The sequence below is a fragment of the Talpa occidentalis genome, unplaced genomic scaffold (assembly GCF_014898055.3).
Source record: "Talpa occidentalis isolate TD23 unplaced genomic scaffold, MPIMG_talOcc4v2.1 talOcc4.9, whole genome shotgun sequence".
Taxonomy (NCBI): Eukaryota; Metazoa; Chordata; class Mammalia; order Eulipotyphla; family Talpidae; genus Talpa; species Talpa occidentalis.
The window spans coordinates 96528092-96552947 of NW_023605305.1; the positions used below are offsets into that span (position 1 = coordinate 96528092).

Consider the following 24856-nt stretch of genomic DNA (forward strand, 5'->3'; position numbering starts at 1 on the left):
GAGGTCAGTGGGAACAAACAGGTGGCGAAGGAGGAACTATTATATGGGACAGGAGGCGTTCTTTCAACACGAGAGAAAAATGTAGCAGTTAGAGAACTTAGTTTGAGGTTGGCTTGGGAAAAACTGTCCTTTCTGAGAGCAAGACAAAGGATAAAAATGGCACTGATGTTTGTTTTCAATGGATTTTATTTTAAACATTAACTCTTCAGCTCAATGCCAAAACTACAGAAATGCCCTAACGAAGAGAAGGGGCGTTCTTTTTTTTGTTTAGGATTTATTTATTTATGCATACAAGAGCTGGGGTACAGGCCAGAGATGTGGGGGGTGAGAGGATTTATCAGAGACAGAGCGGGGAACAGAACAGGCAGACTGATGAAATACACTGCTGAGGGGAGCAGCGGGCGAGGCAGGAGAGGTCTGCTGTGTCATGTGGGTCAAATCCCTGGCTGGCTGGGGAATCGAACTTATGCTGCAGTGGCTGCGGACAGCTTCATAGGTTGCGTCCCAACCCCTTGCGCCACCAGGGAGGCCCGAGAAGGGGCGTTCTAATCCTATCTACCAGTTAACACTGTGGTGTACTCTCTTCCAGTGTCTTCATACGCACATTGTATTTTGTGAAAGCGTTTAAAAACCCATTATTTTTTAATAACTGCTGTTAATCCTGAAGATATCTCATAGTTCGTCTAACTTTCCATTACTGTCAGAATTTTTTTTTTGTTGCTATCTCATGCTGCTGTGAACATCTTTGTATATAAATCTGTAAGGTTTTAACTTTGCCTTGAGCTATGTTCCAGAGTTCTTGCTGAGTGAGGGGTTAGAAGCAACAGCTTCAAGGACTAAAGGAAGTTGTAGAAAGTTAAATAAAATAATGGCCATGGATGGGGTCGGGCCATGTGGCCTTTTGTTTTTTGGTTCTCACCTGGACTCTGTGTGAGCCATTTCCCAACTGTGTGAATTGTGGCAGGAGCCAGAGCCCATCTCATGGCAGAAGGGAGACACTCCTGTCTGGACCACTTTGCAGCTGCATATGGGCAAGGTGCCAGCCAGGGTCTCTGTCTAGATCTGACCAGCAGCTAGTGGTACAAAGAAGCAAGGCCAGAGGAAAACCTATCCTGGTGGCAAATGCACCATTGGCAGAATCCAGCATCCAGCACCAGCGGCGTCGGCTGCAGGGTGCACTGTGCTGCAATAGTAGCAGCAGCAACCCCCCACACCCCTTAGTTCTGTGACCATGGAATTTTGGCGATGATTCTAGTGCTCAGCTCTCCCTTTGTCTGTGTTTTCTAATCCTTCTTCATTAGCTTTCCTGGTAGTCCTGAGAGCTCTCAACAGCCTTTCATTAAATTCTTTTACTGTTTCAGCCAGCAGAGTGGATTTCTATGGTTTGTTACCAAGAACCCTGCCTGGTATGGGAAGAATAAAGACTTTGAGAGCAGTAAGTGCAGAGTTAGAAAGGAATGGATGACGTCAGAACAGTCATAGGATTTCCGCAGGCAGGGCTAGGAGCACTGGGCAGGAAGCAGACAAAGTGAAACACGGAGGAGGACTATGCAGCCAAAAGAGCCGGGTGAGTGCTGCAGCATATGGAAGGGATAACGCAGACGGCCTCAGCCAGGAGGAGGAGCGCAAGAGCAGAGGGGGAAAGCCTCAGAAAACTGGAGAGAGAAGCATCTGAGAGTAATCAGGGGGCAAAGGCAGTTGGAGGGTTGGTGGCCCACAACATGCTGGGGTTACAGGCAGAGGGTCGGATGACAGGCAGTGCTGGGTGCCCGTGATCAGTGGAGACAGACAACAGGAAGGAAGAGGATGTGCGGCAGATGGGATGACACATTCGCCTGGCTCACATTCTGGTACACTATATTTCTTCTTTTTTATTTATATATTTAATCATCCATCTTCTTTAATAAATTGATCATTGTGTATTTAGTCATCCAAGTAGTAACAGTTAAACAGAAACATGCAAATATTCAAGACCAACATGAAATAACCACATAAATCCTAACACTTGAATCACCAATGATGAGCATCAAGATCTCGTCTATTGTTAGCACACCCCAGAGTTTAAAGTTGTCATCATTGTGTACATATGCATTTTAAGCTCTACTTTTCCAATTACATTAACTTTCATCACAAGTTTCTTGATAGGCACCAACCAGTTGCTTCACTGTATGAACATACCACAGTCCAGCTGACTTTCCAAATAAATTCTTTACACTCAAATCCTTTTTGCAGAGTCTGTTTGGTGAAACTAAATTCATCTAGTCCACTTCCCTTACTTCTCTTTACCCTGGCATAGCTTTCATCTTTTTAAACCATACCACAAGTAATTAACCTCTTTGATAACTATACAATTAAATAAATAACTGAGAAGCACAGCAAACTATGATCCTTTAAGATTCTGCCAAAATTCTGATAAATTCTCTATACTGACATCCCTAAACTGACATTCCTATACTGACACCCCACTATGGATTACTCGAGTTTGGCCAGAATAGTCTTGCTCATTCTGCATTCACATAAGCCATTGAGGCTGAATAACATGGTGCTTAGGTGCCAGGGTTTTGCAATCACACAGACCTGAATTGGCTGATTAAAAGCAATGTGATCAGAGTCAACTTACTTTTCCATTTCATGTCTTTGTTACCTCATTCATGAATTCACTCATTCAATAAATGTTTATTGAGAAAGGATAATATGCCGGGTACTGTTCTGGGCATTATGGATGTATTAGTGAACAAAAATTTCCACCCTTGAAAAGTGTATACTCCAGTAGGTAAACAGAAAACAAGCTACACATATGAATACATAATACACAGCAGAAAAAAGGAGTGGGGAGAAATGGAGGTTAAAGAAGATGTGGAAGGAGGTGACTTGTGAGTATATATCGGATGAAGTGGTACAGGATTAGGGGAAAAACATATATCACTTAGAGAAAGAGGCAGGATAAAGGATGATGTAGATTTTGTAGACAAACTATGAGTTACCAAGGGCCAATGAAAGAGTTTGTGAGGTTAGAGAGGGTGGGAGCTTAGGACAGATTATAACTGAACACAGCTGATACATACAGCTCAAACTGTGTATCAGGGACTTGAACTTCTTGTAAACAAGGTAAACAAAGATGCAGGGTAAGATGAAACTGCTTCTGATGGTCCTTTTGGAAGGTGGCTTATCTGTATTCTTTCTTTTTTTTTTAAAGATTTATTTTTTATTTATACAAGAGCTGGGGTACAGTCCAGATGCGCGGGAGGGTGAGAGGACTCACTAGAGACAGAGCTGGGAACAGAACAGGCAGACTGACGAAATACAATGCTGAGGGGAGCAGCGGGCGAGACAGGAGAGGTCTGCTCACCATGTGGGTTGCTCTGAGGCCAGTGGGGATCGAACCGGCACTGCAGAGGCGGCGGACAGCTTCACAGCAATGCGCTCAACTGCCTGCGCCACCAGGGAGGCCCTATTTGTATTCTTTATAGAATTTTGTAGGGGGGGTTCAGTAGAGAAAATTAGGGATGGGGAACGGTAATACAACCAGAAACAAACGTTAACATGGGGGAAACTGTCGCTGTGGAGGTTAAATAAGAAATATGTGCGACACATATAACATAGGGCTTGGCCCACGGTAAAAATTCAGTGAGAGCTATTAATAGAATTCACCCCAAATTAAAGCCGTATACTGTGGTATTTTTCAAACTTTTAAGAGTACTTACTGTATTTGTTGTTTACTCTGCCAGTTAGGGTAACATAATATGACCTGACATCATTATTCCTCTCTTCAGAGGGTACATTTTAAGAGTAGCTAAACATCCATTTTGTTCTCTTTGCCTTCTAGCCATATTTTGAGCCTTGCCTGATCCTCTTCAAGTGATGCTGATGTTTAAAAAAAAAAAAAAAAAAGATAGGAGGAGCCTGATTATCAGAAGTGGTATTTTCTGGATTTTCATACATGGAGGATGACTGAAGGATCCTGAACTTCCCTGCTCTGGATGGACAGTGTCCCTGTAGTGTACTTCTCAGCCTATGGCCAATGGGCCTTGAAAGCCAGTGACCATCACAAGGTAAATAAGCCTGATGACACGAGGGATAAGTCTGGCCTTTTCATTTTATTTATTTTTTAAAAGATTTATTTATTTATTTATACAAGCACTGAGTACAGTCAGAAGCCTGGGAGGGTGAGAGAATTCACCAGAGCCAGAGCGGGGAACAGAACAGGCAGACTGATGAAGTACACTGCTGAGGGGAGCAGTGGACTCGGCAGGAGAGGTCTGTGCACCATGTGGGATCCTCACAAGCAGCCGGGTATCGAACTGGCGCTGCAGAGGCTGCGGGAAGCTTCGCAGCCCAGTGTTCAACTTCTGCGCCACTGGGGAGGCCCAGCCTTTTCATTTTAAAACCAGAGGTGGGCCTCCCTGGTGGCACAGCGGTTGAGCGCTGGGTTGTGAAGCTGCCCGCAGCCGCTGCAGTGCCAGTTCGATCCCCGGCAGCCTGGGTGAGGGTCCCACATGGTGCGCAGACCTCTCCTGCCGCCCGCTGCTCCCCTCAGCAGTGTACTTCGTCAGTCTGCCTACTCTGCTCTCTGCTCTGACTCTGGTGAATTCTCTCGCCCTCCTGTGCTTCTGACTGTACCTAGTGCTTGTATAAATGAATAAATAAAGCTTAAAAAATAAATAAATAAAACCAGAGATGCCTACTGTGTCCTTGTAGGGGAAACAGATTTCCCAACTTTATATGCACATCCTGATTTGTTGGGTTTGGTCTGAGCTACAGGGGTGTTCCCAACATAGGTGGCACAGACCCATGACATCAGACTCCAAAGTCTCTTCCACAGCTCAGGGACTCCCCACTGCAGCTCCAAGCTGCTACAGACCCAAAGGTGTCCCCAGCTGGGGCACTTCATACTTGTTGAGAGCTGCTCCTCTGACTACTAGCACATAATAAGCAAAAGAACTCAGAGGATGCCAGTGCCCACAATGGGTTGGCTCTTCATTCCCTTGCCCTGATGTCTCTTCTTAAAAAATACTTTGATAAAATTAAAACTTAAGGAAATCCCCCCTCCCTTTTTTTTTTTTTTTTTTTGCCTGAATAGTAAAGCCAAGCCTGCACTGCATCATGGTCAAAGATCATGGTGAGGCCAACCCAGGATTGTTTTCCTAATCTTCCTGGCTGCTTTGACTTTTAGTTGAGGAAATTAAATCTTTCAGTTTTCCTGTTCTCTGGACCAAATGGTCAAGGTGACGATTTCCTGCCTTCTTGGTCGGTTTTTTTTTTTTTTTTTGGTTTTCATTGTATTTTCAACCCTCTGAAATGTTTTCATGAAGGTCTCTGAATCCTAATAACCCAGTACTTTTTCCTACCTCTGTACCAAATGGCTCCCCCCAAAATACAGATTGCTAGAGCTAGATGCAGCTTCTAGGATTCTTTTATTCAATTTGGGAAAGACTTTGGCATTTATAGGGCACCTACTACCTACCAGGCACAGGAGAATTTTGTATCATTACCTCACATAAACCTCACACTAGCTCTCTGAGATGTATCCTTATTCTCATTTTTCAGAGAAGGCGATGAAAGCACAGAGAAACTATATGACCTATGTAAGATCACAGAGCTACTTAGTGTTTAGGTGAGATAAATCCAGCGTTGAGAAAACAAGTCTGAGGTTCTCCTGTCCACCATCCCGGTCTGGGTCTGTCCTGCACTTGCCATCCAGATCCAGCATTAGTTGGAAGGGGTTGAAGGCAAACCTGGCTCCAAGGCCAGAATAACACAGGGAATTTCCTTAAAGGGGCAATTCTAGCAATTGTTATTAGTACTTTAAAGCTCTAACAGAGAACAGTGGCAGATTGTAAGATGCCATTCGACTAAGATAAATTAGGGAAGCTTTTCAGCAGATAAAATAAGTTAATATTTTCAAAAGAAAAGGGAGTATCCTCTCCAAACAGGAAGAACTGGCTTGAATTCAAAGCAATTACATAACTCCTGCTTCTGTCAAGGCCCTCTCTCAAGTAGGTAAATGATATTTTCTTCATGATCCCACCCTGTTTTGATTTTTTAACAAGTAAATATGTATAAAATGTCTATCTTGCAGACCTTTCCTGAGTCAGCAGCTTTCCTGAGATAATTTATGAAGGTGATTTTTGCAGTATAATATAGGCTTAAGAATTTTCCCTGATTCCTTAATTCTAAGCCAAAATTTACTTAAGAACACTTGTTTATAAGGCTCAGGTAGAGTATGTGTGTGGTGTGTGTATGTGTGTGTGTGTGTGTGTGCAACAGAAAGACATGTATACTTGAAGACAAGACAATGAAACAGAAACAAGAAAATAAATTTCAACAAATTGATACACAGTAAGTAGCACTAGCTTGTTGTGGTTAAAGAGCATGGTTCTAGGCATCCCTGGTAGCCTACAGGTTAAGTCTCAGCTCTATCACTGCTATTGCCTGAGTTCTATCCTCAGCCAGGGAGGTGACCCACATGGCGCAGCAGACCTCTCCTGTCTTGCCCTCTGTTCCCCTTAGCAGTGTATTTCAGTAAATCCGCCTGTTCTGCTCTCCACTCTGTCTCTGGTGAATCCTCTCACCTCCCCCCTCCACACACACCTCTGGCCTACTACCCAGTTCTTCTATGCAAAAAATAAAATAAAAAAGAATATGGTTCTGTGAAGCCCAGCTCAGATTCCACACCTTGAACAAGCTGTCAAGGTTCTCCAAGAAGCACACACTTCGCGCTGTGCACTCAGGCATTCAAACACTGTTTTCCTTTCATTGTCCACACATTTATCAAATTCCCAGCAATGGTGCACCTGCCTCCATCAGTAACCTGCAGAAGCAGAATAAAATCAGGGCTTTTATTGACGTTGTGCTTTGTTGAGTTCTGTTAGGTATGCTGGCAGCACTAATGACTCCCTCCTATTATAGACTCAGAAGAAAGGACACTGATAGGACTCGAGGGAAGCAATGAGTTTATCCAGTTTCATTGAGAGAGAAAAGCCTTTCAACAGGTAACTAAAGAAAGAACTCTATGATAGTGTTTCTCTGGTCTTCACGTCACATTAACCTGGAGGTAATTGTCGAAAGTATAGATTCTTTCCAAATCAGACTCTCTAATTCCAGGGCCCAGGAATTTGCATTTTGAACTCACAAGTGGTTCTAGTGCAAAGTAGAGCTTGGAAACCTGTGCTACAGAAAGGGGCTGGTAATCTTCAGAAGTGACACCCCATCTGCACCTGCAAAAGAGGTCTGTGTGCACTAAGGGAGACGAGGCAGGGAGGAGGAGATGTGAGTACTGGTGACTCATCCAAGGTCATTCCTTCTCTCTCTCCCTCATCCAGCTCAAAACTACTTTGGGAACAAGTAATCCAGCTGACCTCATCTGGAGAGACTTTTCAGTGAGCCTGTGGTTCCCAACAGCAGAGAGAACTGCCAGAAAACGAGGATATCAAGCAGGATGGCCCTCCCTCTGTTGGCTACACATACAGCCATCTCTTAGAAAGCAAATATCCCTGGGAGGAGTCCAATATGAAGGACTAGGAGGTAGCATTTTAATGGTCTGTAGATGCTCTCAAAAGGATTACCTGACAGTAGCTGAGAGTAAGGATAAGATGCAGGAAAGACAACTGAGGGGTGGGAGGGCAGAAAAGGTCATTAATGGGTAAGTGGCACGTGACAAGGCAGCATATCCTTTGCCAAGCAAAGTCACATTAGTTGCCAAGGTGTCCCACCTGCCTGCACTAAAGGAGCATCTCTGTAGACATAGGGTGTGGTTTGTTATGTGCTGCTTGGCATTATGACCTGAGTCTCTGGGGAGGGCAGGGCTGGAAAAGTAGCGCCTCGAAGGCGGAGCTCAGTCTGTCAGTAGCACCAGTGAGTCCCCTGCAGGGACTGTCTTATGGGCTGGGACAACAAGTTTTAATCCAATAGATAATCTGGGCAACATCCTGCCTGACCAAAAGTCAAATTTTATTTAAGGATGAGATTCTAAGCCAAGCCTCCAGGTTTTTAAATTCCAATGTGGAGCCCCTGTTTCTAAAAACAATATTTTCTGTCTAATTATAAACATAATGGGATATTTGAGGCATTGATGGTCCAGGGAAAGGAGAGCAGTGAGAACACGGACTTTGCAGCCAGATGGTCTGGGAGCAATGCTGACTCCGTCATGTCCTACCTGTAGTGTGATCTTGGGCTAGTTACTTCAGTTTTCTTTGCCTCTCTTCCTCATCTGTAAAATGGGGATTCAAGTAGTGCTTCCCACAAGGAGTTATAGTGAGGATAAAGCGAGGTCAAGTCTGCAAAGCACTTAGCATTCAGCAGATCCCTGATGCATATTTGCTGCTGTTATTTTTCTTAGTCTCTGTATAGGGCTACCTCACAACAAACACCTCAAGTGGGCCTTAGGGCTTAAGTGGGAACCGCAAGGCATCTCTGTGGCTCTTTTAAGACCAACAGTGACTCTTTTGACTAAATCACAGTCTCCTCTCCTCCCCCGAGCCTCACTGAGGGCGTTGTGGGCCACAGTCCAGCATCTTCCAAGGGGGCAGCAGCTTCTTGGGTCCTCTTTTGAGAGCTTTTTAAGGGAAAAGCAGGTGGATAGCAGAAGAATAAATGCCTATTTTGTGTATTTGAACTAACAGGGCAAACAACATACACCAAGTTATTTACTGGTAAGGTTTCCCAGGGCAAGACTGAAAGCAAAATTCTATTAGAGGGACAGTCCTTTCTGGAGTATAAAGTGGAATGATTTTAACCAGGATTAAATCATACTTCCTGAGTCTGACAGCGCGTTTCCAGGGAGAGCAAGCGCATGCAGCCTTCCCGCCGCCCCCTCATTGTTGCTCTTGACTCCTATCCCCATGGCTGTCCGACCCCATTCAGCTTTCCCGCTGGCCCACCGCAGTTGAGTCTTTGAAACAGAGAGCTGAGTCCAAACACAAAGGCAGGCTCCCTTTGGTGGAGGGGAATGTTGGCAACAGGAACTGGAGGGGATTTGAAGTAAGACACTCACACGTGACTGACCCTGACTTTAGGTTGAAAATCCATGTTGTAATTCCAGTATCTACCACCAGCCCATCGCCTGGCTGGCTCATATGCACGGCTTCATTAGGAAAATTATTCACGAATTCAATCATTACGACCTGAGCAGCAAGCTAGCACAGGATAGACAATGACCAGACTGTAGTTCAGGCTAATGGGTACAAATCCTGACTCTGCCACTTAGCAAGGCATCAGATTTTGCACAGGTCCATTTTCTTTGTTATGCCCCAGTTTTCTTATTCACAATATGGAGATAAATCGGCAGATAACTCACAGAGGTGTTGTAGGGATTAAACAAAATTGAATGTATAAGGTATTATAAGGGTGCCTTGCATTTTCCTTGACACTGAGGTCTAGGAAGATAAGTCAGTCATCAGGGAGCCTATAATCTAGAAATGAGGTGCTGCATTCTACTCCTTTCATGTACTTTTCACAAAATAGGTACACTATGAAAGTCTTACATGGGGAGCTGACAGAAACTGCTGATTCACTAGCAGTGTGGGTCAGCTGAACATGACAGGATACCTTAAAATAAAACAAAACAATAGCTTTGTACATTACCTCTGCTAATGTGAACAAAAACCTTTCATAATATGCTACTTGTTAAAAACTCCCTGCTCCAATACTGAGTCTTTAAAACCTATGAAATGGAGGGGAAATCTTCAGTCTTTAAACAGATAGGAAATATTCTTTCATTGTTTTATGCACCCACGCAGAAAAACTACAGGGTATGTTTACCACTGATATGGCCAGTGACACTCTGCTAGGAGAGGCACAGATTGATTGGTCCTGTCAATAAAAACTTTAGATAATATAAGAGGGTGAAAGAATACTGTTAGGAACTGTTCTAATGTCATAAAAATTGCTTCCTTTTTCACTTCCTTACACTGAGCAAAAGTATCACCAATCTTTTCTTGTTCATTGGTTTTAGATCCTGGCTTTGAAATCTAAAAATTTTTATAATATCTTCTAAAAACAGACTACTAGGGGGGAGCCCATCCCAGGAATTGAATTCCCTCCATCCTAGGCAATTTAAGGCAAAAAAATAACATGACTTTAAAAACCTTAAGAAAATATATAGTTTACAATATAAAAACATCAACCAGCTCAGTGTCTAATTATGTACTTTTGTTAGATCTGTTTGTAAGAAAGCTGAAATAAGGTTTCGTGTGTTTTACTTGAACGGTTGGACTGGATGACGCATGAGACAGGGGAGCTATGATGTCCTGGCAACTTGAAAGCATGCAGCCCCCAGTGTCCCTCAGACATTGACTCATTTCTCTTTCTGTCCTCCGTACTCCTTCTCTTTTTACTTTCTTTCTTTTCAGTCAGTGGATGACCAATCTCTGTCTTCCACATGCCCTGCAGCTTTCATCTGCCAGGGAAGTCCCTCTCCGGCTGCAGCTGGGGGAACTGGCCCAGCCCTCTTACTGGCCAAGTCTATCTCTCCTGTGGCTGCAACTCACTTTTCCAGGCTGTATTTCCCTCTAATGCTGCTAGGAAAGGGCTTCTGGCTCCATACAAAATCATATTATTTTAACTTAAGGGAAACTTTAACTAAAGGAAGAGCCCTCTTATCTGACATATTTTTCCCTTTCCCCTTCTTACCCAAATCCTGACAATTCTAATTCCTCAAGTCTCTCAAATCAGGGCTCAGTTCTTGATCTTCACTACCTGTGTGAGCCATCTCCCCTCTCACCTGGCTGGCCAGAGCCTCTGACCTGCTTTCCCAGCTTCACCTCCTCCTCCCTTTCATCCTGCATAGTGCTGTCACATGACTTTTTCCTAAAACACCAATCTGATCATTCCATCATTTATCATCAATGGCTTCCTCTCAAAGGCTAAAGAGCCTGAATTAAAATTTCTTCCCCCAAACAATAAACTAAATAAATAAATAAAAAAAACCCCAAACTATTAGAATATAAGACCAAACTAGTGGTTACCAGAAGGGATAGGAAAGAAGGGTGGGCAAATCAGGTAAAAGGGGTCAACTATATGTAGAAGGGTGGAATTAAGACTTTGAGTGGAGTATAGAACAAGTATAGATGTTGATTTATAATGATGTACACCTAAAACAAATATAACGCCATAATATAAAAAAAAACCTTTTAAATAGAGAAGATTAAGTGAGAAAAAGGTAGTATCATTTGGGAAAAGAATAGTGTTTGTCATTTATGTTTTCATAAAATTTAAAGTTGGTTTGTACAAGCGTTTTAACGATAGGAAAGCTGAATATTTCAGATGTCTTAAAATTTACACATGTTGGGCCTCCCCTGGTGGTGCAGGCAGTTGAGCACCGTGCTGCGAAGCTGTCCGCAGCATCTGCAATGTGGGTTTGATCCCTGCCGGCCGGTGAGGGTCCCACATGGCACGGCAGACCTCTCCTGCCATGCCTGCTGCTCCCCTCAGCAGTGTATTTTGTCAGTCTGCCTGTTCTGTTTCCCGCTCTGCCTCTGGTAAATCCTCTCACCTCCCATGCATCTGGCCTGTACCCCGATTCTTGCATAAAACAAATAAAATAAATCTTTAAAAAAAATTTACACATGTTTAATAAACTGATTTCAGCTTACTACATTTATTTACATTATGCAATAAATGAATCCCTAGTAATATTTTTTGGGGAAAAAAGCTCAAATGTATTATTAAGCATGTTTTTATTTTTTTAAAGATTTATTTATTTATGCATACAAGAACTGGGGTGTAGGCCAGAGGTGTGGGGGTATGCGTGAGGGGATTCACAGAGTGGGGAGCAGAACAGGCAGATCTACTGAAATACACTGCTGAGGGGAGCAGTGGGTGAGAAAAGAGAGGTCTGCTGCGCCATGGGTTAGCTCCCTGGCTGGGAATCGAAGTCATGTTGCAGTGGCTGGCAATAGCTTGATGGCGCTGTGTTTTTAACCCCTGTACAGCCAGGGACGTCCTTAAATGTGTTTTTAAAAAGAAAAAAATTACTTCCTAAAACTCAATATATGTATTCTGCTTTTGTTTACCTTTGTGGTCTCACGGCTCACCTGAGTTATTTTCTATGGTAACAGAGAAGCTCATGAGTTTCATTCATGTTAATATAACAACAACAAATGTGAGGAATCAGCACATACATTTCTCAAGTAGTAAAACCTATTTATTGTATTTTGGTGACCCTTCAGGTCCAACCAGTTTTGTAATTCTAAAGGAGACTTTATTATTCCAGATGCTTTCTTTGTCCAAATTAATGAGTTTTATAACATAAGCTAGGATTAGACAAGATTTGGCCAGTATGTTTTAATTCAACCCATGCTTACTGGAAATCAAAAGCTTCAGGACTAGTATTCCCACTTTTTTGAAAAACAGAAGCAAGAAAGAGAAAAAATAGTCCAATTGGGTTTAGAAAGAAAAAAGAAAGCGTGGGCAATGAAGACATGCCCACTGAATGGCCAAGTCTACTTCAGGCTGGTCCTGATTGAAGAATGACATTAACAGGTATTTATATTTCTTGTAAGTAGTATCTTATTTCATTTTAGTGTTTATAATCATATTAAGAGGTGAGTAAGATTATCCATATTTCATAAATGAGGAAATACACTAAAAGTATTTATTTTGCTTACTATGGTTTACTCAACCCTCCTGCTGGAGGGAAGGGAACCTCCAGGCTGCAGGAGGCAGGAGTGGACTCTCACCTGCTCTATCTTCTCTAGGGAGGCAGAGTGGCTTATCTTGATCACCAAGTTCAGGAGATTAGATTAGGGGGATCAGCTTAGCCAAGCCCCCCAGGCTTTAACACTCTCTTTTTCTTCAGCTTGTTCATGTTCAGCATTGTCTGTTCTATATCCTGACTTGTGTGCTGAATAGGGAAGAATAGAGACAGGCCTGGGGTCTACCTTAGGGAAAAAGTGCTAGTAAACCCATTTGCTGCCACATACATAGGCCACATCTTTCAATCTCGACCTCTCTCAGTTGATAAATCTCATAATTTCATTTTCAAGTCTTATTTCTCAATTGGTTGTAACTATAAAAGGGGAAGACACCCCCTAAAAGTCAAATATGAGGCATATAATAGATGTTCAATAAATATTTGTTAAATGAATGAATAAATTTGCCCAAGGCCACACAGCTAATAAGCAGCAGTGTAGAGACTTTACCCCATGTCTGACAGAAAAGCCCATGGCTTTTTTAAAATTCCACTTCAGTGGCTTCTTGTGGAATGTTCTATTTCCAAGCTTCAAGCCAGGGTTCATTATGGGTGACAAGAAACTGAAAACAGTGATTGGTGTAGATATTAACGACCTTAAAAACACACGTATGCCTAAGAACTTTGCTGACAAGCTATTTGCCAGAACAGTGACTAGGACTGAGTTCAGTCTATCTCCCTGTTATCACTCTATCTTAGGCCAACATTGACAGAGTTTAAAAACACATTTAGGCATATGAGGAGGGACTGGAAAGATGTGGAGAGACAGTGCTTATAACAGATGGAAGAAGAGAAGGGCAGGCATTCAGACAGGAAGCAAGATGTGCAGAAATGGGGCAGCGTGAGGGGACAGGGGGCCAAGAAGGGGATGAAGACCCAATAGGGGTTAAGGGGATGAGAGGATGGTGAAGAGACAGGGGAAGGAAAGGTGAACATTTCTAGGAGAACAAAAGGTTGTGGAGGTGGGAAATACAAATATGTTCAAACAAAGAATAAAAAGGGGAGATGTAACAGAAGTGGAGTGAATCACTTGCCATGAAAATAGCCACAAACTGATTTTCCATTTCATTCAACATGATGAAAAGTGAGAGCTGACCTGTGTGCCAGGAGCCATCAGGAACTAAGAAATAAAGCACCCAGGGTGAAAACAGTTTGGGGAACCAGAAGATGACCAGATTCCTCCTGCAGGCAAAAGTGAAATTAAAGTAATGACAGCATCTACTAGCTCTGCTTTCCCTGCCCCCTACCAGTCACAAAAAAGGGGGGAGCTGTTTGGCTGACAACTCTATGAGCTCAGCGGGGACCCTCCTCTGAGAGGGCCAGTACAGTTGCTTTCTAAGAGTGTCTGGTAGAACTCAGAATTGTGTGTTCACCAATACCATACAAAAACAGAGTCCTCTTTGCCTTCCAAGCAGTTCTGTTCACTCTGTTTAAAGGCAGGGCTTAGTCCTTTTTTCCCCTCACTAGAGTGGCACACAAAGAATTCTCTGACACGCTGCCCCCACTGCAGATGAAAGCGCCTAAGTGTGAGTGAAAGCAACAATGCTTAGAGTGACATTTACTTGCTGCAAACAGTGAAATCAGAGCGCTCCAGTTCATGGTGATTAAATGTCAGGCTTTAAACATTTAGGAGAGTATTAGCTATGGAAGTTTTCAAAATTTAGGACTGACGTTTCTATTGCAAACAGGCACGTAAGACATTTTTAATTGAAGGTGAGAAAACTGTAGACTGGTTGTGAGTTTAATCTGTGAACTCAAATCAAAAATTGAAGGGGCACCCCTTTCCCTGGTCTCAATGAAGGATTGCAAGTTAAAGAGCTAAGGCACAGCTAAACTGGCCTTGCAAAGAAGCTGTATCAGCAACAAAAAATTGCCTCCAAGCTAATCAGTAGTTGCTAAAAAAGATAGGCTTCAAGGCTAATGGCACTGCTAATGCGCCCAATTCCGGGAAGATGAGGTTCTAACTAGATAAGGTAAATTTTAACAACCCTCCTTGTTTCCTCAATACACTGGCAACATCAAATAGATACATTAGCTCGCCACCTCTCCAGACTTTGTCGGCCCAAATCCTTGAAAATGTAAAATGTTTTCCTTGCAGACTCTCTAAAATCCTCATTGAGAAGCTCAGAATTAGGGCAGCTTTCCAGAGCTGTCTAGAGGCTGTACCTAGGCTTAAAATTGAGTCCTGAATCTTCATTCTTTAAAGTCACTTATATTTAATAATGTAACAAAAAATTGCTTGGTTCAATTTATTTAAGTCAACAAGTTCAACATCACCAGTGGTGCCTGCTGTTCTTTACCATCCTGGATTAATGAGAGAAGGTGCCCTGCTCCCTACTTCCTGTTTGGAAAGATATGAGTCAAAACCCCCAAACATAGGAGTTTTAATCACATAATTTTTGACCGTGGGCATGGATTTTATACACTGCCGGCTTTCTACATTATTGTGCTAGAAGGGATGTTCTTTTTAATGTACCTAAAAAACTTAGAGGGGAAAATTAGGTCATTCTTTTAAGAATATTCCCCATGGATAAATTTATTCATGACAAACCTGGCTAAATGGCCAAATACAACATCTGTTTTTGTAATAATAAAATTTCAAATTTTGACAATATCATCAGTTCTTCCTTCATTTAGAATTAGTAAGCATCTTCTCTATTATGCTTCTGATGAAATACTGGATACAGAAATTGGTTGCATTTTAAGCTTTGTTTAAAATATTTATTATTAAATTAGTAAATATTACTCATAATCAATCATTATATTACCCCCATTGTACAGATCAGAAAACTGGAGCTTCATATTAAGGACTTGGCCCAAGACCACAAAATTCCTAAATCATGTGGGATTCAAACTCCAGCCACAGACTCTCAAGTTTGCACAATTAACTTCTACTTAAGGAATCTCAGTCTGGCAGAGACCACAGGCATGTGAACAAATAAAGTTTAATACAAGAAATGCCACAACAAGGATAAGAACAGAGACACAGATTGAGTAATTCTGTCTTGGACCTAGGACCTGAGATAAGTCTAAGCTGGACTTTGATGCATGAGAAGGGATTGTTCTAGGCGAAAAAGTTACTCTAGGTATAAGGAGTTGCACATACCAAAGCATGGGGGGTCTGGTATGTGTGTGAATTGTCTAGAGAGGGAACCCAGAGGCAGGAAACAAAGGTATTGCAGTAGCCTGGGTGAAGATATAAAGAGAGTTGGAGCAGGGGAAATGGAGGATACCAGAGTTAGGAAAGGTTTCTAAGACAGGAGTGATATAATCTAGTGACCAACTGGATGTGGACAGTGGAGGAGTGAATTGATACCTGATAGCTTTGTAGATGGTTTGTGAAGACTGAGTACCAAGGAGGTAAGACAGATTGGGGAAAGAGAAGAGGAAGATGATACCTTAGTTCAGTCTCAGAAAAGATGAGTTTCTAGACATCCTCTGGAATTCATTCTCTATTTTACCAAACATTCAGCCCGTGCTGTAAGGAAGTGAAACCAGAACAAAACTGGGTCTTGCCTTCCTGGAGTTCACATACTATATAATCTGGCAAAGTATAGAGGAACTAATAGGAACATTTCTGGTTATTATAGTGACTGAGGATGTTTCTTGCACTTAGTGGACAGGTGCCACAAAAACAGACATTTTGCAATATTTGGGATTGTTTAACACAACAATGCCCTAGTCTCTATCTCTCTTGACTTTCAAATGTCCCACTAGATGTACATATAGGAGATAATCCATTTATAATTAATTATCTGAGCTTATAATGGGCAGAAGAGCTAAAAAGAAACTTCTCTGAAGAGGAAATGCAAATGGCCAACAGACATATGAAAAAATGTTCAACATCACTTGTAATCAGGGAAATGCAAATCAAAACTACCATGAGATACCATCTCACACCAGTGAGAATGGCACATATTAAAAAAACTAGCAACAACAAATGTTGGCGAGGATGTGGAGAAAAAGGAACTCTTGTGCACTGTTGGTGGGAGTGCAAACTGGTCCAACCACTATGGAGAGCTATGTGGAGATTTCTGGACCTACTAAACATAGAGCTTCCATATGATCCAGCAATTCCACTCCTAGGTATTTACCCAAAGGACACAGAAACATCCATTCCAAAGAGCCTGCACTCCTATGTTTATAGCAGCACTGTTTACAATAGCTAAGCTTTGGAAACAACCCAAATGCCCAAAAATAGATGACTGGATCAAGAAGATGTGGTACATATATACCATGGAATATTACTCAGCATTCAAAAAAGATAAACACATGCAATTTGCAGCAACATGGATGGCACTGGAAGGGATCATGCTCAGCGAAATAAGCCAAAAAGAAAAAGAAAAATACCGGATGGTCTCACTCATAGCAGGAATCTAGAAAACTTAAATAAGGGACCAGGAAAATGAATATAAGAAAGTGAAAATCAAAATCAACAAAAAACTATGAACCAGAGACACTTTTTGGGGGGTGGGGGGCGGGAGGGGAAGGATTGGGGTCAGAATGGGGCGTTTGCAATTGTATGGGGGAATATAAAAATAAAATTTAATATTTAAAAAAAAACAAAAAAAAAAACATAGTAATGAAGTATTTTGTATATGTAACAAAGAATGCTTAAAAACTTTATTAGAAAACCTAAGCAGTTAATGTGATTAAAAGCTTTTTTGACTAGGACAGTGAGGATGCACATAAAAAAAAAAAAAAAAAAAAAAGAGCTTATAATCTAATACTGCTTTACATAGAAAGATGATTGTTTAATTTTCCCAAATAGAACTACTGTGGAAGTTGAGAGAAGAGTATATTTAGTTTCTTTATATGTTAAAAACTATTCACCATTAAAGAAAATTACATCCTGAGTTGAGGGAGGTGAGAAAGTTCTGGAGATAGAAGTTGGTGATGGTTGCACCACAATGTGAACATACTAAATGTCATAGAACTGCACACTTAGAAATGCTAAAATGGTAGATTTCATGTTAGGTGTATATATTTTTAAAAAGTGATAAATTGAAAAAGAAAGAAAAAGAAAATAACATCGTGGCAGCAAACCCACTTGTAGTTTTTGAGTTACCAATACACTTGCATTAGTCTACACTGCAAGAGTCCTCAGCTGGGATAATTGTCTGCTTTGTGAATTGATGCATCCTAAGCCCTTACAACAGCTTAGTACATAACAGATGCTCAACAACTATTCATTGAGTGAATTAATGAAATGAACTGATATCTATCTTCATTTCACCCAGCATTCCCTCTTTTGAAACTTTCTTCAAATGGAGAGTCCACATTTCACATCTATTTGTGTCTCCTGGTGTGGAGCTATTGTAAACATGTTCACAAACTGATTACACATTACTTTCTTTTAATTTTTCCTTCTTATTACAACCAGGGCATTATATTGCATATTTGGGATGATGGATGGCATAGGTAGGTTCTATTAACTACACACTTCATTTCAAGATAGAAAAGGGTATGTTGAAAAATACTTGTTATAATCAGGTTGAAAGGGTTGAGAATCACTATAGGGAGACAGACACCAAAAAAAAAAAGAACTAAAATATAAGGGAAATCATGGAAGCACCTCAGGGAGATAAAAGTACAAAGGAAGAACAAGGGGAACAGAGGCCACTGCCAAGAGGGCACTGAGAAAGCCCATGAAGAAGGGCAGTCATGCCCAGCACGATGCTGCTTCAGTCAATGATGGACGGTATATGGGCTGGTGGTCCCTGGATATAGCCTAGGTGTGTCAGAGGCCGCACCACCGAGTTTTGTGTAAGTATTCTCTGTGTGATGTTCGCATCACAAAAGCATCAAATGACACATTTTCCATCATCAAATGACTCATGACTGTATGATGTGAGCAGGCACTGACTGCCATGCTGTTGGAGGGATGGCAACTGGCGCTGGTAATGTCCATTCCTTTTGGGCATGGATTTGATATCAAGTTCATCTCAAAGTTCTACCAGTATCTCCCCAACAATGACTCTTGTTCTGGGAGGTTCTGGTGGGCAGAATATGATGAACCTCTAGCCTGTGTAGTATCTATTTCAAAATCTGCGGTCTCAGTAATACTTTCTGGTTAATCTCTCTTCCTTAGGCTAAATCTCCCTACTTCCTCCAACTGTTTCTCATATAACTTGGCTCCATATTCTGTCACCAGCTGGGTCATTTTCCTCTGAACATGTTCCAGTTTGTCAGTGGTCCTTCAAAAGTGTGGTGCCTAGAATTGAATGTGGTTTATCCAGAGCTGAAATATATATTTCCTAATATTCCCCAAAGGGGGAAATGTTATCGCTGCACACAATGAGATCAGGATGGGGAGGGAGCAGGGGAGGATGTCTTAATCATCATTGTATTGCCAGTACTGAAAATAATTCCTTTTCTAGTTAAGCAAGTTAAATCTGAATTTTTAATATTTGCAACTAGAGTTCTGATCACCCCCTTCCCCCCCCCCCAGTTTATTTTTAAGATTAAATGAAATCTTTGGGTCTGGCTAATAAACACAAATATTTTTATTGGCTGATAACACCTGTTCACTGCCATCACAGTCATTTTTCATCTGAATACACCTTTCTTCCAACCAGCTGGACCCTAGCCATGTCCCAAGTCACTCTAAGGTTGGCAGGGAGACCACTCTTTCAGTGACATGGCCTATAAATGGGAATTCATATTTCTGACTTAATCCGGGACCTGGTGTGTGGAAAACCCCTGCATTCCACTGTGTCTAATGAACCTCAGCTTGAGCCCCACCATGTGTAATTCTATCTAGGCTCCTGATTTGTCATCCAATTTTAGGTTGAGACTGAAATCCTGTAATAACTTGACTGCTTGTGCCAACAAGCTGTGCCCTAAGGCTGAATCAATACCAGTTTATGTCCCCATTCTAGATGCTAAGGACTCACGATCCACAGTGACACCATGCACTGGTCTGAACCTTTGGAGGCTCCAGCAGAACTCTCTAGGACCTGACTCTGCTGTGAGTACTAGCTTGCTATCCCTGAGAATGCAATGATTTCAACTAATAGACCAACATACAATGGAGAGGGTATCCATGGAAAGCTCAACCATTTATATCACATCTGTAGCAAACTTTTTTAGTTTGACGAGACCTGCTCAAAGATGAACTACATAAGAGCTGGGATACTTGTCTGTTTTGTGAATTGATGCATCCTAAGCTCTTACAGCAGTGCTTAACACATAACAGATGCTCAACAACTATTCATTGAGTGAATTAATGAAATGACCTGGTATCTATCTATCTTCATTTTGCCCAGCATTCCCTTTTTTTGAAACTTGCTTCTTCCCTATCCTAGATTATTCTGACAAGAGTGCTAATCATGAGATGAACAAACTAGCAAACTGTCATGAGTCAGAGGCTCATTAATCTGCATTTCTGCCTCTCGGTCCTCTTCAGTTAAGTAGGTATCAACACTCCTTCTTCCTTCTAGAGAACCTAAAGTAAAATGTTAGGAGGTCTGATGAGTGTGGTAGGGTTGGGCATTACAGGTAGATCATTTAGAGGTGAAACTTTATGTGAATGTCCATCACTACATCCAAGTCAATACAAACCTCTAGTTTTATATCTAAGTTTATGTTTCTAGTTTTACTGAACTTCACAACTAATGAAAGATAATGTAGAAATTGGTTATAGGTGAATTCAGTACATTTTCGATGATAAAATGTCTTTTTTGTCTTAAAAGAGAAAGTATAGGTTTTGGCTATATATACACACTAAAACTGGAATGAAAACAGGAATATTAACATGGCCTTTGTAAGGATCACATGCAAATAAAGCATTTCATATTTTTAAGAAATTATACCAATTCTTGACAATCTCTTTCAGAAGTTAGTAGCAGGAGGAATACTCCCAAACTCATTCTATGAGTTTAGGATGGTCCTAATGACAAAGCCAGATAAAGACATTACAAAAAACAAAAACAAACCAACCCCCCCCCCTACAATTATAGAACAGCTTTGCCCATGGACACAGATGCAAAAATCTTCAACAAAATACAGCAAATCAAATCTAACAATGTTTTAAAAGAATTATATGTCACAATCAAGTGGGATTTATCCCATGTATAAGGCAGACTCAACAATCAAATATCTATTTATAAAATCCATGACATCAACAGGCTAAAGAGAAAAATCACATGATCCTATCAAATAGATGAAAAAAAAGCATTTGACAAAATACAACATTCATTCATGAGAAAGTCTCTCAATAAAATAGTAATAAAGGGGAACTTCTTTAATTTGATAAAGAATACCTACAAAACATCTATAATTCCCATCACACTCAATGGTGAGAAACTAGATGCTTTCCCACTAAGATCAGGGATTAAGGTAAAGATATCTTTATAACAATACTAGATTAAATCCTAGATAATATCATAATATAAGAAAATGAAATAAAAGGTGTACTGATTGGGAAGGAAGCTTAAAACTCTCTGCAGATGGTATGTCACCTATGTAGAAAATCTGAAAGAAATTTCTGGAACTAATAAGTGACAGCAAGGATATAGTATATAAAGTTACCACACAAATCACTGAACCACTGAAATAGTCCAATTGAAATACTAACCCACAGAAAAACACATTATCATATATTTAGCACTGCAAACAATGAAAAATACTTAAATATAAATCTAACAAAATATGTACAACATCATAATGAGAAAAACTATAAAACTGATCAACAAAATGAAAGAACTAAACAAATGGAGAGATATTCCATGTTCACAGATTGGAAGACTCATTGTTGTCAAGCTATCAGTTCTTCTCAATTTGATCTACAGATTCAAAGAAATCCCAGTCAAAATCCCAGCAAGTTATTTTGTGGATATTGACAAACTGATTCTAAGTTTACATGGAGAGGCAAAACACATAATAGAAACATAATACTTCAACAAAGTTGGAGGGCTGACACTGCCTAACTTCTATACTTTCTGTGAAACTACAATAATAAAGACAGTGTGTAGTATTGGTGAAAGGAATAGAAAAGAACAGAAAAGAGAGCCAGGAAAAGAACACACAAAATGGTCAAGTGATATTTGACAAAAGAGCATAAGGCAACACAGTGGAGAAAAGATGTCTCTTCAACAAATGGTGTGGGAGTAATGGTACATACATGCTCATGGAAACATTATATCCTTCACAAAGACTAAAAAATAGAGCATAGACCTAAACATAAAATAGAAATTTGTAGAAGATAACACAAGAGAAGATCTAGATGACTTTGGGTTTGGTGGTGACCTTTAGATATAACAACAAAAGCAAGAAATAATTGGTAAGTTGGACATCATTAAAATAAAATTTTTCTGTTTTTCAAAAAGAAGAAAGAGAATGTCAAGAGAATGAAAAGACAAGCCATAGACTGGAAGAAAACATTTGCAGAAGAGATATCTGATAAAGGGCTGCTATCCAAAATAAAAGAACTTTTAAAAATGCAACAATAAGAAAATGAACAAATTAATTAAGAAATGGGCCAAGGATTTTAAGAGACACTTCATCAAAGGAGATACACAGATGACAAATAAGCATATGAAAAGATGCTCCTGCATCGCATGTCATATCAGGGAGCTAAATTAAAACAACAATGAGATACCAGCACACACTCATACAAATGACCAAAATCCAAATGGCTGACCAGAATTAGAACAGGGTCTCTCATTCATAGCTGGCAGGAATGCAAAATGGTATAATCACTTTGGAAGAGAGTTTGGCAGATTCTCACAAAACTAAACATACTCTTACTGCATTTGTATTTCTTGGCTTTTACCCAAAGGGATTGAAAACTTGTGTCTGCACAAAACCTGTATATAGATGTTTATATCAGCTTTATTCACAATTGCCAAAACTTGGGAGCGAGTAAGCAAGCATGCAAGCTGTCCTTCAGTGGTGAATGAATCCATAACTAAGCTAGTCTACATCCAATGAACTGTTCTTCAGCATTAAGAAGAATGGGCTATCAAATCAGTAAAGGATATGGTAGAACCTCCTAAACATATTACTAAGACAAAGTAGCCAATGTGAAAAGGTTACATATTGTATTATATTGCAACTATATGACATTTTTGGAAAAGGCAAACAAATGGAGACAAAGAAAACATTAGCAGGTGCCAGAACTTGTGTGTGTGTGTGGGGGGGGGAATGAATAAAAAGAGCACAGAGATGAATAAGTGCAGTGCAGACAGTGAAACTATTCTGTGTGACTTTATAATATGGTAGCTACATGTCCTTATTCATTTGTCAATGCCCATAGACTGTACCGCACCAACTGTGAGTGATAATATAAAGGAAGGACTTAAATGATGATGTGTTAAGGTAGGTTCACCAATGGTGACAATTGATGGGGGGGGATTGACAACCGGGGAGCCTATGCATATGTGGGGGCACAGGGTAGATTGGAAATCACTGTGCATTCTACCGCAAACCTAAAAATGCTCTAAAAAATAAAATCTCTTCAAAAATGAAACAGGGGCCTCCCCGGTGGCGCAGCGGTTGAGCGCTGGGCTGCGAAGCTGCCTGCAGCCTCTGCAGTGCCGGTTCGATCCTCAGCCGCCAGGCGAGGGTCCCACATGGTGTGCAGACCTCTCCTGCTGCGCCCGCTGCTCCCCTCAGCAGTGTACTTCATCAGTCTGCCTGTTCTGCTCCCTGCTCTGGCTCTGGTGAATTTTCTCACCCTCCCACGCTTCTGACTGTACCCAGTACTTGTATAAATAAATAAATAAACCTTTAAAAAAATTAAAAAAAAAAAATGAAACAATGAGCTCCTGATATGCTATTTCTATTAGTTATGTGACTGCTCATTCTTGTAGTTCAAATTTAGAAAATATTACAAGGAGGGCCTAAGTCTTTTTCCCACCCCTTCTCTGAAGGAGAAGAAAGCAAGCTGCTGACTGAAGAAGAAATATCAAAATATCATTCATATTTAGTAAAACGTTCTACAAATTAGGGAGGACGATAATTCAAAGAGGGCCAAGTAGAAATAAAACCAAGCAAATTCTTCATTATATAAAGAAACTGAGTAAAGTCAGAGGAATTGTTCTGACCATATATTTAGAATACTGTGTGTTAATCTGGCCACATTATAATCAGAAAGCCAACTCAGAAAAGAGTGAGCAATGGTGAGGGCACCTAAATTAGTTTAGGAACCTTAAGATCCTAGTTATTTCCACATAAAACAGGATTAAAATTTTTATTTCTTGGGCCTGCTTTGTGGTGCAGGGGAGCAACCCACACAGTGCAGCAGACCTCTCCTGTCTCATCTGCTGCTCCCCTCAGCAGTGTATTTCAAGTATATCTACCTGTTCTGCTCCCATTTCTCTCTGGTAAATCCTCTCACCCACCCCCCACACCTGTGGCCTATACCCTAGTTCTTGTATGCATAAATAAAAATAAATCCTTAAAAAAAGATTTTTATTATTTCTTATTATTCACAATCAAAACCTAAATTTGGTCAACTGTTTGGTCTTTACTTTCTGTTTCATCATAGGAACTACCATGTAAATATAATTTGAAGTAGAGTTAGAAATAAACTTTTATAAACTATTTTACAATTGTTTTATCTTAATAGAGCAAGATACTGTGCTATAGTGGTAGAGTCCAGTAAGGTGTTGCTGTTCATTAAGAAATGGCTATATGTTACTAAGAAATACAATCCACATTTAGTGGTCACCAAGACTGTGTTAGCAGAGCTAAGGAAAGTTCTGAAGTACCTCTAAATTAGACAGTACTCTTCAGGTCTGCCACTAATATATCATCATCATCATCTTCATCATCATCATCATCATCATCATCATCTTCTTCTTCGTCTACTGGATTCCTCCTTGAGAGCCTCTCTGCTCCAGGGCCAATGGGTCTGTTTCAGGCAGCTCTGCTTTGGTGGAATTTCTAGTTCATCACTTTAGAATCATGGGTCAGCCTTTTTTTTTTTTTTTAATTGAGGCACCATTGGTTTATAACATTAAATATGATTTAGAGGTATAGGATCACACCCTTCCAGTGTTATGTTACCACACCGATGTTACCATACCACACATTCCGCCAGCATACTAAAAGCCCTCCACATCAGATTTTCAAGTTGGGAGGAATCTTACAGATCAGAAGTGTTATCACAGGGAAAAGCATAATTTGGTAAGATGTTCAACCTTTTGTTTGTATTTAAAATTA

At 40.7% G+C, this 24856-nt stretch overlaps 1 protein-coding gene and 1 long non-coding RNA gene across 2 annotated transcripts in view; one reads left to right on the forward strand and one right to left on the reverse strand.

Annotated features, from left to right (window-relative positions):
- The window catches only part of ALG14 (ALG14 UDP-N-acetylglucosaminyltransferase subunit), a 79426-nt gene that overhangs the window by 6060 nt on the left and 48510 nt on the right, over positions 1-24856 (reverse strand). The window lies entirely within an intron of this gene.
- Positions 1689-16503, forward strand: LOC129145121 (uncharacterized). Its single transcript, XR_008550210.1, has 3 exons — positions 1689-1850; positions 3827-4052; positions 15470-16503. It is a non-coding gene; the product is annotated as an uncharacterized LOC129145121 (long non-coding RNA).